This window comes from Macrotis lagotis, chromosome X (assembly GCF_037893015.1).
Source record: "Macrotis lagotis isolate mMagLag1 chromosome X, bilby.v1.9.chrom.fasta, whole genome shotgun sequence".
NCBI classification, from domain to species: domain Eukaryota; kingdom Metazoa; phylum Chordata; class Mammalia; order Peramelemorphia; family Peramelidae; genus Macrotis; species Macrotis lagotis.
The window spans coordinates 692,533,049-692,548,145 of NC_133666.1; the positions used below are offsets into that span (position 1 = coordinate 692,533,049).

At 44.8% G+C, this 15,097-nt stretch overlaps 1 protein-coding gene across 4 annotated transcripts in view; it reads left to right on the forward strand.

Moving 5' to 3' along the window:
- Positions 1-4,603: 4,603 nt before the first annotated feature.
- INPP5J (inositol polyphosphate-5-phosphatase J) overlaps positions 4,604-15,097 on the forward strand; it is a 29,019-nt gene continuing 18,525 nt past the window's right edge. For 2 of the 4 annotated variants that reach the window (XM_074206387.1, XM_074206390.1), the window contains exons 1-2: positions 4,604-5,108; positions 5,296-5,348. The gene's annotated coding sequence lies outside the window, so the exon portion shown is untranslated. The remainder of the gene's footprint in view (positions 5,109-5,295; positions 5,349-15,097) is intronic. The other 2 variants (XM_074206388.1, XM_074206391.1) reach the window with 1 other exon arrangement.

Consider the following 15,097-nt stretch of genomic DNA (forward strand, 5'->3'; position numbering starts at 1 on the left):
CTTAAATGACTTGCCCAAGGTCACACAGCTAGGTAGCTTTTAAGAGTCTGAGATTCAGGTCCTCCTGACTTTAGGGCTGGTGCTCAATCCACTGTGCCACCTAGCTGCCCCCGCCAAGGAGGAGTCTTGAGGGGGTAGAAGAGAAAAGCCTGAATCCCAATCTCAGCCTCAGCCCCTGTCTCAACTCACCCCTTCTCACCCCCTCCACCCTCCACTTCCTCATTTGACCATAAGAGACTCTGTAAGAAGTTCAGCAGAAGCAGAAGCACCTCAAAGACTCCGGCAAAGGGGTCTCTTGGAGTCAGCCTCTGCCAGAGCAGATCAAAGTTATCCCCCAAATTAATTTTTAAAATTTCAGTGTGAGCTTTTGCACCTTGAAACTGGTGAATACTACAAATTAGTGCTTGAAAGAGTTATTTTGATTGTCCAGACTTAAGAAAATGCTGGGAAAATGTTAATAATGCAGTGGCTATAGGTGGATCTGAAGTCTGGAAGACCTGAGTTCAAATCCAGCTTCAGACACTTACTAGCTGTGTGACCCTAAGCAAATCTCTTCAATCTGTTTACCCCAGTGTCCTCATCTATAAAATGAACTGGAGAAGGAAATGGCAAAAACCACTCCAGGATCTTTGCCAAGAAAACCCAAGGGTAAGGTCCAACTGAAATGATTAGATTACATGTATCAGGCCCTCTGCTAAGGGGTGGGCATACAAAGAAAGACAAAAGCCAGTCTCAGTTCTCAAGGAGCTCATAGTTAGGGCAGCTAGGTGGCACAGTGGATAGAGCATCGGCCCTGGAGTCAGGAGGACCTGAGTTCAAATCCAGCTTCAGACACTTAATAATGAATGACTCAGCTGTGTGGTCTTGGGCAAGCCACTTAACCCCATTGCCTTGCAAAAACTAAAAAAAAAAAAAAAGCTCATAGTCTAAAGGGGGAGACACCCGTGGACAAATCTGTCCTGGTATGGCTTGGACCAGATACCTGCTGAGGCCCCGCCCGGGGTCATCCTCTGCCCTCCTTTGTGAGTTTCAGCCAGTCTTGAAATTACTCTGGATAGAGTTTGTATTGGTGTACCTGGTCTGTGTCCTATCTCCCCAGTGGAAACCATGGGCTTCTTGAGAGGAAAGACTTCTGTCTTTGTGTTTCTAGTGCCTTAATAAAAGCTTAGGTAATGGGCAGCTGGATGGCACAGCAGCTGGAGCACCGGCCCTGCAGTCAGGAGAACTCGAGTTCCGATTGGGCCTCAGACACATAATGATTGCTTAGCTGTGTGACCTTAGGCAAGTCACTTAATTGCATTGCCTTAAATAAATTACAAACATTTTTTAAAAAATAAATGCTTAAGTAGATGGACAAATAAATGAATGGATGGATAAATAGATGAATAGACAGGTAAGCAAATGCATAAACGAATAATGAATAAATGAAGAGATGACTGGATAAACAGATGCATAGACTGGATTGAATGGATGGGATAGATGGCTGGGATGGATAAGATGAAGGGATGGAGGGATGGAGGGATGGAGGGATGGACAGATGACAGACGGATAGACGGATGAATGGTTGGAAAGATGGGAGAATAGCTACATAAACAAATGGGTGAATGAATGTATGGAAAAATATATAAATGGACGAATAGACAAAACTGGATGGATGGATGGATAGGTGGTGGGTGGAGGGTACATGATTGAATAGATAAATAGATAAATGAATGTATGACCAAATGAATGGATGGAAGAATATATAAATGGATGAATAGACAGAAAACTGGGTGGATGGATGGATGGATGAATGGATGGGTGGGTGGATAGATGGGTGGGTGGATGGATGGATGGATGGATGGGTGGATGGATGGATGGATGGATGGATGGATGGATGGATGGATGGATGGATGAATTCTCCCCAAGTGGCAGCAAAATAGGTATCCAAGAGCAGCAGCAGCAGCAAGAATCCAGACAAATTGGCTAAATTTCTTTTGAAAACTTCTCTGAGGATTTAGAATGAATGAATTTTAAAGTTTTATTAAGTGTGTACTGCATATAAGTCACTCTGCTAAGAGCTGGGAATGCAAATATAAAAAACAAAGGTCCCTGCGTGCAGAAAACTTCCAATCTGATGGAGCTCAGGGGTGATATGATCAGAGAAGTCCCGGGGATGGTTGAAGAGGGAAGTCAGGGCAAGTGATTGGTTCTTAGTTTCCAGGAATGGGGGTGTTGATGTGGACACTGTTCCTGGAAGTCAAGGTAGAATGATTCAATGGCCAGAAAGTGAAGGGTTTGGGTCAACCTCATTCTGGAGAGCCCTGGACAATCAGAAGCAAAGAGGGCTTTAGAGCAGGGTTCCAGATGAGGAAAAGGGCCCTGATGGATTACACAATTCAACCCGATCATTTTATAGAGAAGGAAACTGAGACACGGAGAGGTTCACTTCGACCTCTGGTTGAGCAATAGTTAACAGCAAAGTCAGAATTTGAGCCCATATCATCCCTTTGGCTGCTTGGGGGCACTATTTGGGGAAATGGTGTTTGTGAATCTAAGCATGGAGCTAGAGCAGCCTCCCTGAGACTCTTGGGTTACCAAGAGCTCTGAAGAGTTTTCATTTGGACACACTAAGAGCCATAATAAAAAGAAAGAAGTGCAGCATTCCCATGAGAGCAGAAGCAACTATGAAAATACAATGAGCTCATTGAGGCATAGCTACTGGACAGTCACCTCTATGCTCATGTGAAAATAGATTGTCAGAGCTGGGAGGGGTCTTAGAACTGAGGAGGTCAAAGCTGGAGGGGCCTTAAAACAGGGATATCATCATTAGGGAGGGAGCTTAGAACTCAGGAAGTCCAAATTTTTCATTTTATAGAGGAGGAAACTGAGGCCCAGAGAAGAGAAATTGATAGTTCAAGTCAGCATAGCTGCCATAGTCAAGTTAAAATTAGAAAACAGATCTCTCGATACCTAAGCAAAGGAAGAAAAATGCCCAGAACCCTAGCTCTGTAGTCTGAAAGAACTGAGATCACATCCTACCTCAGATACTTCTAGATGTGTACCTTTGGGTAAGTTACTTTACCTCTCTCTGCCTTAATTTCCTCATCTGCAAAATAGGAATAATACCTTCCAGGGCTGTTGTGAGCTAATACTTAGGACTGTTTTGCAAACCTCGAAGTGCTCCATGACTGCCTCCTCATGGATGGTTACCCCTCTGCCTGCCCAGAGCCTTCTCTCCTGGCTTTCCTGGGCTCAGAAATGCTGCAGATTGGCTGTTTGTTCAGCACCCGCTGACTCCTCACCCTGCCCATCGGGCCCTCCAGCCTCTGCCCACCCTTGGCTCCTTTCTCAGTTCCTGGGGCTCTCCCAGGGCTGCCCTGCCAGCTGTAGCACCCTGATACTGGCCCTCTCTACTGATGCTTTCTTTGTCCCCACCACTGGGAGAAGTCAGCCTGGTCAGGATGTCAGAACCTTGGGGTGCTAGGATATAGGGAAGTCTTGACCCTGGAGGGTCAGAATTCAGAGGCTCAAGCAGCCCAATGGTTCTCTCTCCTCCATCTCTCCCAAAGTTTTCTCTTGTTCAGCAACCTCACCCAACATTTTTTAAAGCATTTCCATGTGTGAAAATATGTATTTAGCAAAGAAATCTTATTTTTTATTTTTAATTTTACAATTTTTCCCCTAACCTCATTCAGCATTTTTGTGGACAAATCAGTTTGGCCTAGGATCTAGGCCTGAATCCTGAGTCTGCCACATCTGGCTATACGACTCTGGGCAAGGCATTTGCCTTCCCTAGACCTCATTTTCTTTACCTGTGAAATGGCGAAATTAGATCTTGAGATGGATAGAAGGCTGGACTGGAGTCAGAAAGAGCTGAATTCAATGCAGCCCCAGATACTCGACCAGCTGGTCTGTAGGCCTCCATTTCCTCATCAGTAATGTAAGGATGGGGTGCCATGAGGACTAAATGGGAACATCGCAGGCTGGTGCAATAGACAGAGCCCCAGAATTGGAAAAGAGCCAGGGTCAAACCCTGCTTCCAACACTTAGATGCTATGTAACCTTGGGCAAGTCAGAGAACCTGCTGGGCCTCAGTTTCCTGATCTGCAAAACAGAGGAGCTGGCCTCAGTGGTCTCTCAGGTCCCCTTCCTATTCTAAATCGCTGGTCTCTGAGGCTTCATCCAGTTCTGAGGCTCCAAAAGGATAGTGGACTCGTATCTATCCCAGGTCCACTCTGAGCCAGAGTCCCCGGGGGGAGCCTGTGGCTACTGAGTATCTTCCACTGGCCCTCAGGAATGCCCGCTCCCAGCCATCCTCTCAAGAGGCCTCTTTGCATAGGAGCTGAATCTCAATTGAAATTAAGCCACTCTTTTCCCCTTGTGGCTTCCAGGGAAAGGGTGAGATGCTCTTCTGAGGTCTTAGGGTTAGAAGAGAGCTTAGAGGGAGCTAAGGCCCAGAGACAGAAGGTCATTTGCCCAAGGTCACACAGTCATTAGGTAAACTAAGGGTACTACTTATTACCTGTCCACCTCTCAGGTGTGTGATAAGGGCCAGATGGGAAGGGGGCAGTGTGGTGTCATAATGGCCAGAGCTCTGAGCCCCAGCCCCTTTCCCCCACACCCATGGCTGCCCCCAACTCTTCCTCTGCTCCTGCTATCCCCCGCTTTTTTGTCCCCCTTCAGATCCCTCTCCAACCCCTGGAGCAGAGAGTGGAAAGGTTCAGAAAACAATCTGGTCTGGGAGGGGCCTTCTAGAGGGTTCCATCTCAATGCTGAGGCTGTTCCTCCCCCACCCCTCACCCTGTGTCGCCTTCTGGCAGCTGCCCCCCGCCCCCCACTGTCACCCTGAGCCCAGAGCCTGTTATCACGGCCCCTTAGTCATCATGCCAGCTGCCCAAATATAGATCCTGTGAGTGCCTTCCCCTTCCCCCCATCCTGGGGACCCAGCTCTGCCTCCCAGCCTGTCCTGGAGAGGGATCACTCAGCTGCCCCAGATCTCTCTCAGCCGGGGCCCTTCCAGGTGAGGCCTCGGCCGAAGCTCAAATGTCCAGCCTAGGCTGTTTGGCCGAGAGGTCAGCTCGGGGCCTCCTTTGGACTCCACAGCTTCCAGACCGGAGAGCATCCCAGTGAGCTTCACTCCCCCTCCAGAGCACAGCCCGGCAGGGAAGCACTTTTCCCATAACCACCTGCAAGTAGAGGATTATGCTTGTTTAGAATGATCCCACTTGACAGATGGGGTAACTGAGACCCAGAGGGAAGCAACTTTGTGGTATCCTCCCAGATTTAGAGTTAGTTCTACCCCTCATTTTACAGATGAGTCTAAAAGAAGAGCTTAGCCCAAGGTCACCCAGCCGACCAAGGATAAGGTAAGATTTGAACCCAGATCCTCTTGAAGTCTTTCCTTCATCAGTTTAGCTAATAGTCTATGCAGAGCTTTTTGAGGAAGCCCCCTCCTCAGAGGGTCACAGAATCATGGATTTAAAGGTGAAAGGGAACTTCCCCCCCCACATTTTACAGAGGCACAGAGAGGTTCAGTGTCCCACTCAAAACCCCATAGGGAGTGAGTGGGAGACAACAGTTGAACCCAGGGCTTCTGATTCCAAAGGCAGCATACTTTCTACTCTTGTTCTGAAGTAAAGGTAACTTCTACAACAGATCTCCAAGACTAGAGAGGTTTGCTGAGGCTGAATGTACTCCTGTGGAGTTATAACTCACGAGCCCCCATCAGTGTGCTCGCTTACCTTTAGTAGGCAGAGGACACAGTCATAACAAAAGTATTTAGTAAAATGGCATAATAAAAATGTTGCGCCAGTGCACCTGCCCCATGAACCTGGAACACACTCTCCTATAAATACATATTCTCTAAGTGGATTAGTCAGTTAATAATCAGCACCTACTATTTACCTGGCAGCATCATGAAGAGGCATATATCTAGGGAACAGGACCAGAATAGCTAAGTGAAGGGTTACCTTGGGTCACCAGTACTACAGGACTGGTGATGTCTTCTAGTGATGTCACCACACTATTCTCCCAAGCTTCCTCACCATTAAGCTCTGTTGGACATGTGGTCTCTGTTGGACACTCTTTGCCTAAAGGCTAGAATGTTCTTTTAGCTCTTTTTTTTTTGGAAACTGTCTGCCCTTGCCTTAGCTATATGATCAAGCAAGAGGAAAAAAAAAAAAAGGAAAACCAATACCAATCTTTTTTTTTTCTTTCAATTTTTTGGTTTTTGCTTTTTGGGAGAAGCCTATCTATTCCTTTCCAGAGATTTGAAAAGAAAAAAAAAACCTGCCATCCAAGCAGATATCCTTTTCCCCAAGTTCAGAACCAAGACTAGGATCTTTTCCCAGTTAGTTATTATCATCGTTAGTTAAGCTTTTCTTTAGATTGAAACATCTTGGCCCAGGGATTTGACTCTTCCTGTTGGAGACATCGTTCTGACTCTGATGAGTATACTCTAAGCTTTGAGATTTTTGCCTTTGAAGCCTAAGTTATACTTAGTCATTATACACATTAAGGGTATTTGCCTCCCCTCAACTACCAAACATCTCTGGGTCTCAGGGTCTCCAAGTTTTTCAATTGTAAATCTCAGGGCACCTAGGTGTTGCCGTGGATAGAACGCCAACCCTGACCTGAGTTCAAACTGGACCTCAGATACTTAATTACCTAGCTGTGTGACCTTGGGCAAGTCATTCAACCCCATTGCCTTGCAAAAACAAACAAAAAAATCAACTGTAAATCTCTCCCCCATACTAGTGTAGATGAGGAGACACTCTGTTCAGGGGCAAGGTCATTCATTGTCCCTCCTACCTGCCAAGTCACATTCCAAGGCCAAAGGGGACTTTGGGATCACAATTTCCACTCATTCATTCAGCCAACTTGAGTAAGAGTTTATTAAACTATGGGCCATTATTCAGTAGGGTTAGCTACTTGGTGCAGAGGAAAGAACATCAGGGTGGAGTCAGAAAGACTCATCTTCCCAAGTTCAAATCTAAACTCAGACATATACTAGCTATGTGACCCTGGGAAAGTCACTTAACCCTGTCTGCCTCAGTTTCCTCAATGTTTGTCCTTCATTCTTGAAATAGACCACAACATCAGGAAGGTGATGCCATGACAAGCACATGAATTGGATTTGAGTGAGGGAGACTGTGCTAAGTCACCAGTCTCACTTCCTCCTCCGGAGCCATCTGGGTCCAGTGGCCAGATAGGAATCAGGATGACTGGAGATCCCCCTGGATGTGAAGCAGTCAGGGTGAAGTGACTAGCCCGAGGTCACACAACTAGTAAATGTCTGAGTCTGGATTCAAACTCCTGTCCTCCTGACTCCAAAGCCAGTGCTCCATCCACTGTATCATCTAGCTGCCTCAATTTCTTTTCTTTTCTTTTTCTTTTTTTTTTTTAGTTTTTGCAAGGCAAATGGGGTTAAGTGACTTGCCCAAGGCCACACAGCTAGGTAATTATTAAGTGTCTGAGACCGGATTCGAACCCAGGTACTCCTGCTCCAAGGCCGGTGCTTTATCCACTGTGCCACCTAGCCACCCTGCCTCAGTTTCTTAATCTGTAAAATGAACTGACAAAGGAAAGGGCAAAACCACTCTAGTACCTCTGCCAAGAAACCCCAAGCGAGGTCAGGGAGAGTCAGTTTTGACTGAAAATGACTGGACAGCAAGAAAAATGTTCCAGATACTAAGTGAAGTGATGAGAAGAAAAAGGGGGGGGGGGGGAATACACAATCTCTACCCTCAAAGAACCTACATTCCAAGGGGTGGGGTAGGGGGTTAAAATGATAATACACAAATAATACAGACTATAATCAAAATAGTTTCCTGAGGGATATCACTAGTGACTGGGGAGTTATAAGTTTTCATGCTGTTGTTCTTTGGAGACTATTTTTAGTGGACTATCTAAAAATAATGACAACAAAAACGTACAATAGGAGCTCACAATAAAACAAGTAAACAGACATAAAAATAGCTCATTTAATGTGAGTTGGAAGTGAATGTTCACAAAGGGCAGGTGGTGCGGAGGGTATTTCTTTTTTTAAATATTGTTTTCATTTGTGTGGATAGCTTTTGTTTTTACATCCCTTTCATTTCTTGAGATGTCCCTCCCCCTCTGCATCAGCTCAATATGTCTTTCTATGCTTCTCTGCATTCATCCTATTCATCATTTCTTAGAGCACAGTAATATTCCTTTATATTCAAGTATCCACAAATGTGCTGATAAATATTTAACAACTGGCCCTTTGGGGCAGGCTTGGAAGGGTAGGGAGGAGGTTTTTGCAAGGCAATGGGGTTAAGTGACTTGCCCAAGGTCACACAGCTAGGTGTCTGAGGTCACATTTGAACTCAGGTCCTCCTGACTTCAGGGTCAGTGCTCTATCCACTGCACCACCCATCTTTCCCAATAACAGTTTTTTTTTCCTACTAGTTTTTGCAAGGCAATAGGGTTAAGTGGCTTGCCCAAGGCCACACAGCTAGGTAATTAATTAATTACTAAGTGTCTGAGGTTGGATTTGAACTCAGGTCCTCCTGACTCCAGGACTGGTGCTCTATCCACTGAACCACCTAGCCACCCCTCTGATGATATACTTTTGTTTTTCAGTTTTTAGGTTTTTGCAAGGTAAATGGGGTTAAGTGGCTTGCCCAAGGCCACACAGCTAGGTCATTATTAAGTGTCTGAGACCGGATTTGAACCCAGGTACTCCTGGCTCCAAGGCTGGTGCTCTATCTACTATGCCACCTAGCCGCCCCTGATGATATACTTTTAAGCTTAATTTTCATAATTGACATTTTAGCCATCATCAAAGTCTAGATAATCAACAAACGAGAGAACGTTGTGCAGCCTTTGCCAGTTTCTGAGATGTGACTGCTCACAGTGAAAATTTAATAATGGGTTCCTGGAAAGGCAGAGCTGGCTCCAGAGCACCCCCTTTATGTTGATGTTTTATTTTTCCAACTACATGTTATGGAAGTTTTTCAGCATTCATTCACTGGCATGTTTATAAGTTACTCATTTTTAACCACCCTCCCTTCCCACTCTCCTCCCCTGGACAGTGAGTGAACAGCCTGGTAAAAGTTATACATGTGCCTTTATGTTTAATATGTTTACATATTAGTCATTTTGAATTTGAGAAACTGGATTAAGGGGAAAGAAAGAAAACCATGAGATAGGAAGGAAAAACGCAAATTTTTTAAAAAGTGAATATAGATTCTGTGGTTTTGGTTATTTTGCTTGATTTTTTCCTCTGGATATGAATGACATTGTCCAGGACTGATCTCCCAGGGCTGTCCTAGATCTCTGAACTACTGAGGAGCAGTTGCATTTATCAAAGTTGATTTACTCAGGGGCAGCTAGGTGGCGCTGTGGATAGAACACCGGCCCTGGAGTCAGGAGGACCGGAGTTCAAATCTCAGCTCAGATACTTACTAATTACCTAGCTGTGTGACCTTGGGCAAGTGACTTAACCCCATTGTCTTCCCAAAAAAACTTTAACAAGCTGACCTACTCACAATGTTGTTAATGTATACAGTGTTCTCCTGGCTCTGTTTCCTTCACTCAACATCAGTTCCTGCAATTCTTTCCATACTCCTTTAAAGTTGGACCATTCATCAGAACACCCCTTTTTGTTTAGCCATCTCCCAATCAATGGGAACCCCCTTTATTTCCAGTTCTTTGCTACCACAAAAAAGTCTGGTTGTAAGTAAAGGATTTCATTTCATCAGTGACAAAAACCTAGCAATAGAATCTATAGAAATGGAAGGGGCCCTTTATTAGCATAATTCTAAATTCCTTTCCAAAAATGGATCGATTCACAGCTCCATCAGCAACACACTCATGTGCCTATGTTTCTACAGCCTCACCAACATTGACAATTCCCATTGTTGTCATCTTTTCCAATTTGTTGAATGGGGGGTAAAACCTCAGGACTGTATCATTTCTATTTCTCTTTTCATGAGTGATTTGGAGCAATTTTTAATAGTTTGCAAGTCTTCTTGGGAGAACTGTTTGCTCATATCCTTTAAGTAATTATCCATTGCCATTTGTCTTATGAATTCATATTAGTTTCCTTTTTATCTTGGAGATTAGACACTTTGCAGAGATATTGGAGGAAATGATTTCTCCCCCCACCCCAATCAATTGCTTCCCCTCTTCTTGGAAGTGCATTTGACCCTCAAAGGAGGGTCTAGATTCTGAAACAAAGATAAGGAAGGTAGTATTTTCTGGATGCAAGGAACGGCTAGTGCAAATGCCAAGAAATGGAAGATGCAAAGTCATGTATTGGATGGGGAGTATCAGGCACAGATCATTTTTCTGGAAAGGAGAGCACATGAAGGAAGGTTATGTGTAATTTCACCTAGAGCCAGATTAGAAGTGATTCAAGTGACTGGAAAGATTATATTTAAATCTAGAGGCAAATCTGTAACCTGAGAAAGAATTGTGGAATTTGAACAAAGACCAAAGACCTTTAATTTAAAAAAAAAAACCAACATTATCTTATTATGTAATTCTGCTATCTCTTATACTTTATTTTTTTCCCTTAAGGATATTATCTCTCATCACATTCAACTTAAATCAATGTATGCCATGGAAACAATGTAAAGACTAACAAAGTACTTGGGGGGAGGCAAGATTGGGGGAAAACTTGTAAAACTCAAAATAAATAAAACCTTTCTAAAATTAAAAAAAAATAAATCTAGAGGCAAGAAGGACTCCCTGGAGTTTTGTGAGGAGTGGAATGGCATATTCAGACTGGAATTTTGGGAATATCAATCTGACAGCTCTGAGGACAGCTAGATTAAGAAGGAGAGAGAGAGAGGATTCAGGGAAATTAATTTAGAGCTTAAAGGCTCGGGTTGTTCCCCACCCTAGGATATTTTGCAGTTGTGACTATGGAAAAATTTAATTTTGACATCAGGAAGAATTTCTTAATTCTAAGACCTCTTCCGAAATAGAAGGGGTTGATGCCTCCAGAGGTAGAGTAAACTCCATTCTGGAAGTGAGGAGCAGAAACTGGATTTCCACTCACCAGAGATAAGGTGAAGGGGATGTTTGTTCAGATGTGGCCGGAGCATATGGCCAAGCAAGTCTCTTCTCTGTCTGAGATACCATGATCCTCTGGGGATGACCTAAAAAAGGAAAACTTTGGCACACATCATGATGTGAGCATTGGAGTGCAGGATAACAATGTGGTAGGCTTATGTGAGGTCTGAGGTGGGGGGAAGGCTGTTACCAACTGGAGGGGTCAGGGAGGGCTTCCTGGAAGACAGAGCAGTGACATTGAATCTGGGCTTTCAAGGATAGGTAGGGGTTCAGGAGACAAAAATGGCATTTTCGAGTATGGTAAATTGTTGTTTTGCCTAGAGGGTAATGGGTGTGAAAGGGAATAATGGGAAATAAAGCCTGGAAATAATGGAAACAAGACAGGCTGCTTCCAGATACTAGAAAGCCTTGAATGACAGAGATTATCTTGAGAGGCTGAGGCAGGATTAGAACCTAGATCTGCTGGTCCTCTGTCCACTGTCCCACACAATAACCACCTTCCCCTTTCCCCAAGGGCTTACCTAGGCTTCCCAATAGCAAGAATTGAGCCCCTGGAGAAGCCAAGAATGCAGGGCTGAGCCTCTGGAGGTTTGGGATTCTAAGAGGTATAAGAAGTGGATGGGAGGAGGGAAGGCACAGCAGACATGAAGCACAGTCTGGGCAAAGTACAAGAGAGAGGAGCTGAAATGCCAAATTCAGGGAGTGCAGTCGGTGTGGACAAAATATAAAGCACACAAATGGACGCACTGGAAAAGGATACTGGAGACCAATCTTAGAGGATTTGAAGTGCTCTTGAAGGAGTTTGCATTGTGTCCTCCAGCCTGAGATTCTTCAGGGAGTGACTTGATCTCTCTCTTTTTAAAAAATGAGGTTTTATCAATTGCTCATGGGTGTTTAATAAAATAAAGTAACAATGGCGATTTAATACACAAATATGTAAATACAAATAAAATGACAGATTTCATATCTTATACCAAGATAAAGTCAAAATGGTCAAAGATGGGAACAAGAGTTTACAGGTGAAGAAATTAATACTAACTCTACTCATATGGAAAAATAATTCTCTAAATCATTATTGGAGAAATATCCCAATTGGCTAATATGACAGAAAAGGACAATGATGAGTGTTGGAAATGTGTGAGAAACGGGGCACCAATGAATTGATGATTTGTGAACTGATCCAGTCTGGATCAGTTTGGAACTATAGTCAAAAAGCAATAAAACTAGGCATGCCCTTTAATACTACAACACCTCTACTAGGTCTGTATCCCAAAGAATTTTTTTTAAAAAAGGGGAAAGGATTCATGTGTCCAAAAATATTCATAGCAGCTCTTTATTTTGTGGCAAAGAGTTGGAAATGGAGGGAATGCCCATCCATTGGGAATGGCCAAACATGTTGTGGTATATGATGTGATGGAATACTGTTGTGCTATAAGAAATCATAAGCAGATGAATTTCAGGAAAACCTGGAAAAACTTACATGGACTGATGCTGGTGGAGGTGGGCAGAATCAGGAGAACATTGTACACAGATGATCAGCTGTGAAACACTTAGGTCTTCTCAACAATACAATGAACCAAGACAATTTGAGAAGAGGTGATGGAAAATACCATCCATATTCAGAGAAAGAACTATGGAGTCTGAATACAGGCCAAAGCAGACTATTTTCATTTTTTGTTTTTAGTGACTTTTCCCTTTTGTTCTGTTTCTTCTTTCACCATATCTAACTAATATGGAACTATGTTGACATGATTGTACATGTAAAACCTCTATTGGATTACTTGCCATCTTAAGGAAAGGGACTGAGAGGAAGAAAGGGAGAAAAAAAATTGAAACTCAGAATCTTATTAAAAATGAAAGTTGAAAAAATAAGTAAAATATTTCAAAATAACAAAAAATATAAAAATACATTTTTATTGAAATCTTTTTTTTTATATCCCCTATATTTCCCACTGTCCTTCTCCCTCCTCAAGGAGACACAGTGGATAGAGTACTGGCCCTAGGTGGCACAGTGGATAGAGTACTGGCCCTGGAGTCAGAAGGACCTGAGTTCAAATGTGACCTCAGATACTTAATAATTACCCAACTGTGTGGCTTTGGGCAAGTCACTTAACCCCATTGCCTTGCAAAAAAAAAAAAGAGGAAGAAAAAGTTCCCCAATAACCTTGTCTTGCTCTTACAAAAGCTCAGATCTGGTAAGGCCTATGGGTTCAGTCATTGTCCCCTTGCATCCACTTCATGGATGGTTGCATGTGAGAGCTGGCCCTCTGCGTTCTCCTGCACTGCTGCAATCCATTCAGTGGCCAAATTTTGACAACTCAGCCTCCAAAACATCTTGTATCTGTCCTCCTCTCTCATAGCACATGCTCACTACCCTAGCTCAAGTCCCTCCCAGTCTTCATCTTTCCAGTTCTAACCCCTCCCAGCTCTGACTTCCTCTGTGCTAAGCTCCCTCCCAGTTCTGACTTTTCATATTCTAAACTCTCTCCACAGCTCTGACATTACTTGTTCTAAGGCTATCCCCAGCTCTGACTTCCCATGTACCTTCCTATTTAGCTCTCCCATCTGCTATGTTCTAAGGGCTCTTCCAGTTTTGATAATCTGAGTCTGGAATGAAGATACATTCTGTGATCCCAAGGCAAAGGACCAGGGACAGATCCTGACTCTGACACTTGGCACCTGTGTGACCTGGGGCAAGTGACTCCCTCTCCCTGGGCCTTAGTTTCTTCATCTGTAAGATGGGGCATTTGAACGAATGATGCCCAGGGCCTCCACGTGCAGTCTTGTTGACTGAGGGGCTGATGATCCCATCCGTGTCTCCATAACAGCCATAGAAAACCACCCTGGCAGGCCCTTCCCCCAGAGCTTAGGCTTTACAAGCAGGCCCTCATTTGCCTGTTATTTGCCTTGGGAAGCAGGAAGGGCAGAACACACAGATGTGCCCAGCCCATGGGATGGGTCAAAGTTGGGTTTTATTTGGAGGAGGGGCTTGCCCCCTTCCCCCACCACAGCTCTACTTTTCACCTTGGGTATGGCACCTCGGACAGCGCAGGGGCAGTCACAGCTGCCAGTCCCAGAACCTCCCAAACAGATGGGCGCTTACTGAGAGATCTGGAGTGGTGGAGGATGGGCTGCTCCCCGACTTGGAGATCTGCTGCTGATTATCTGTGCATCTCTCCGAACTTCCCTCTTCTCCTCTGCCCCATCTCACTTTATCTGCCTCCCAGGATGACAGCCCAGAGCTGTGCTGGAGGGTGACTTGAAGTCTGTTGTTATGCCTGGCTAAACCCACCTCTTTTTATGGAGGAAGAAACTGGAGGGAACAGGTGAACAGAGTCCAAAGTCCTAGTCATAAATCTAGGTACCTGGAGGGGGCAGGGAGGGAGGGGGAGGAGGATACCCCAGAGAAAGAAGAGGAAGCTAGAAGACAAACATCGCTGACTTGCTAGAGGCTGGGAACTGGAAAGGCTCATAGAAGCTATCTAGTCAGTGAAGAAACTGAGGCACAAAGGGGGAAGGCCAACAAGAAATAAGAAGCTGAGTAAAATTCAAACCCAGCTCTTTGGACTCCAGTTCCCTCATTATACATCCTGGACCTTTTCCTGATCATTGTTCAGAGGTTGGAAGCAGGGAGAGGACCTTACCTAAAGCTCTGACAATTCTCTGAGGGAGGATTGCCCCCCATGAATCCTCCAAGAATGAGGGAGAGCCCAGAAGATCCAGGCTGGCTGGGGGTGTCCAGAAGGACACAGTATTTCTGAGGGCGAGCCAACACACTTCACTGGGCCCCCAGTGGTACTTGGGTTGACTGCCTCCCTGGCCCTATAGCCTGGAGGTGGCATTCCACCCACCCCCCCTTCTTCCCTGTTCATAGGCAGCTGCACCCCCCCACCCCACCCCTTCCCGGCCTCCTTCAACTCAGCTCCTACTCAGAGACTCTGGGGACTATGTCAGAGCAGCTCCATGGTAGCAGACAGGGCTCAGCTGCCTCTCCCAGCATTAACCCTTGGGCATCTTGGCTTGCATCTCCACACCTCTGCCCCAGACACATTCAACCACAGCAGGTCCT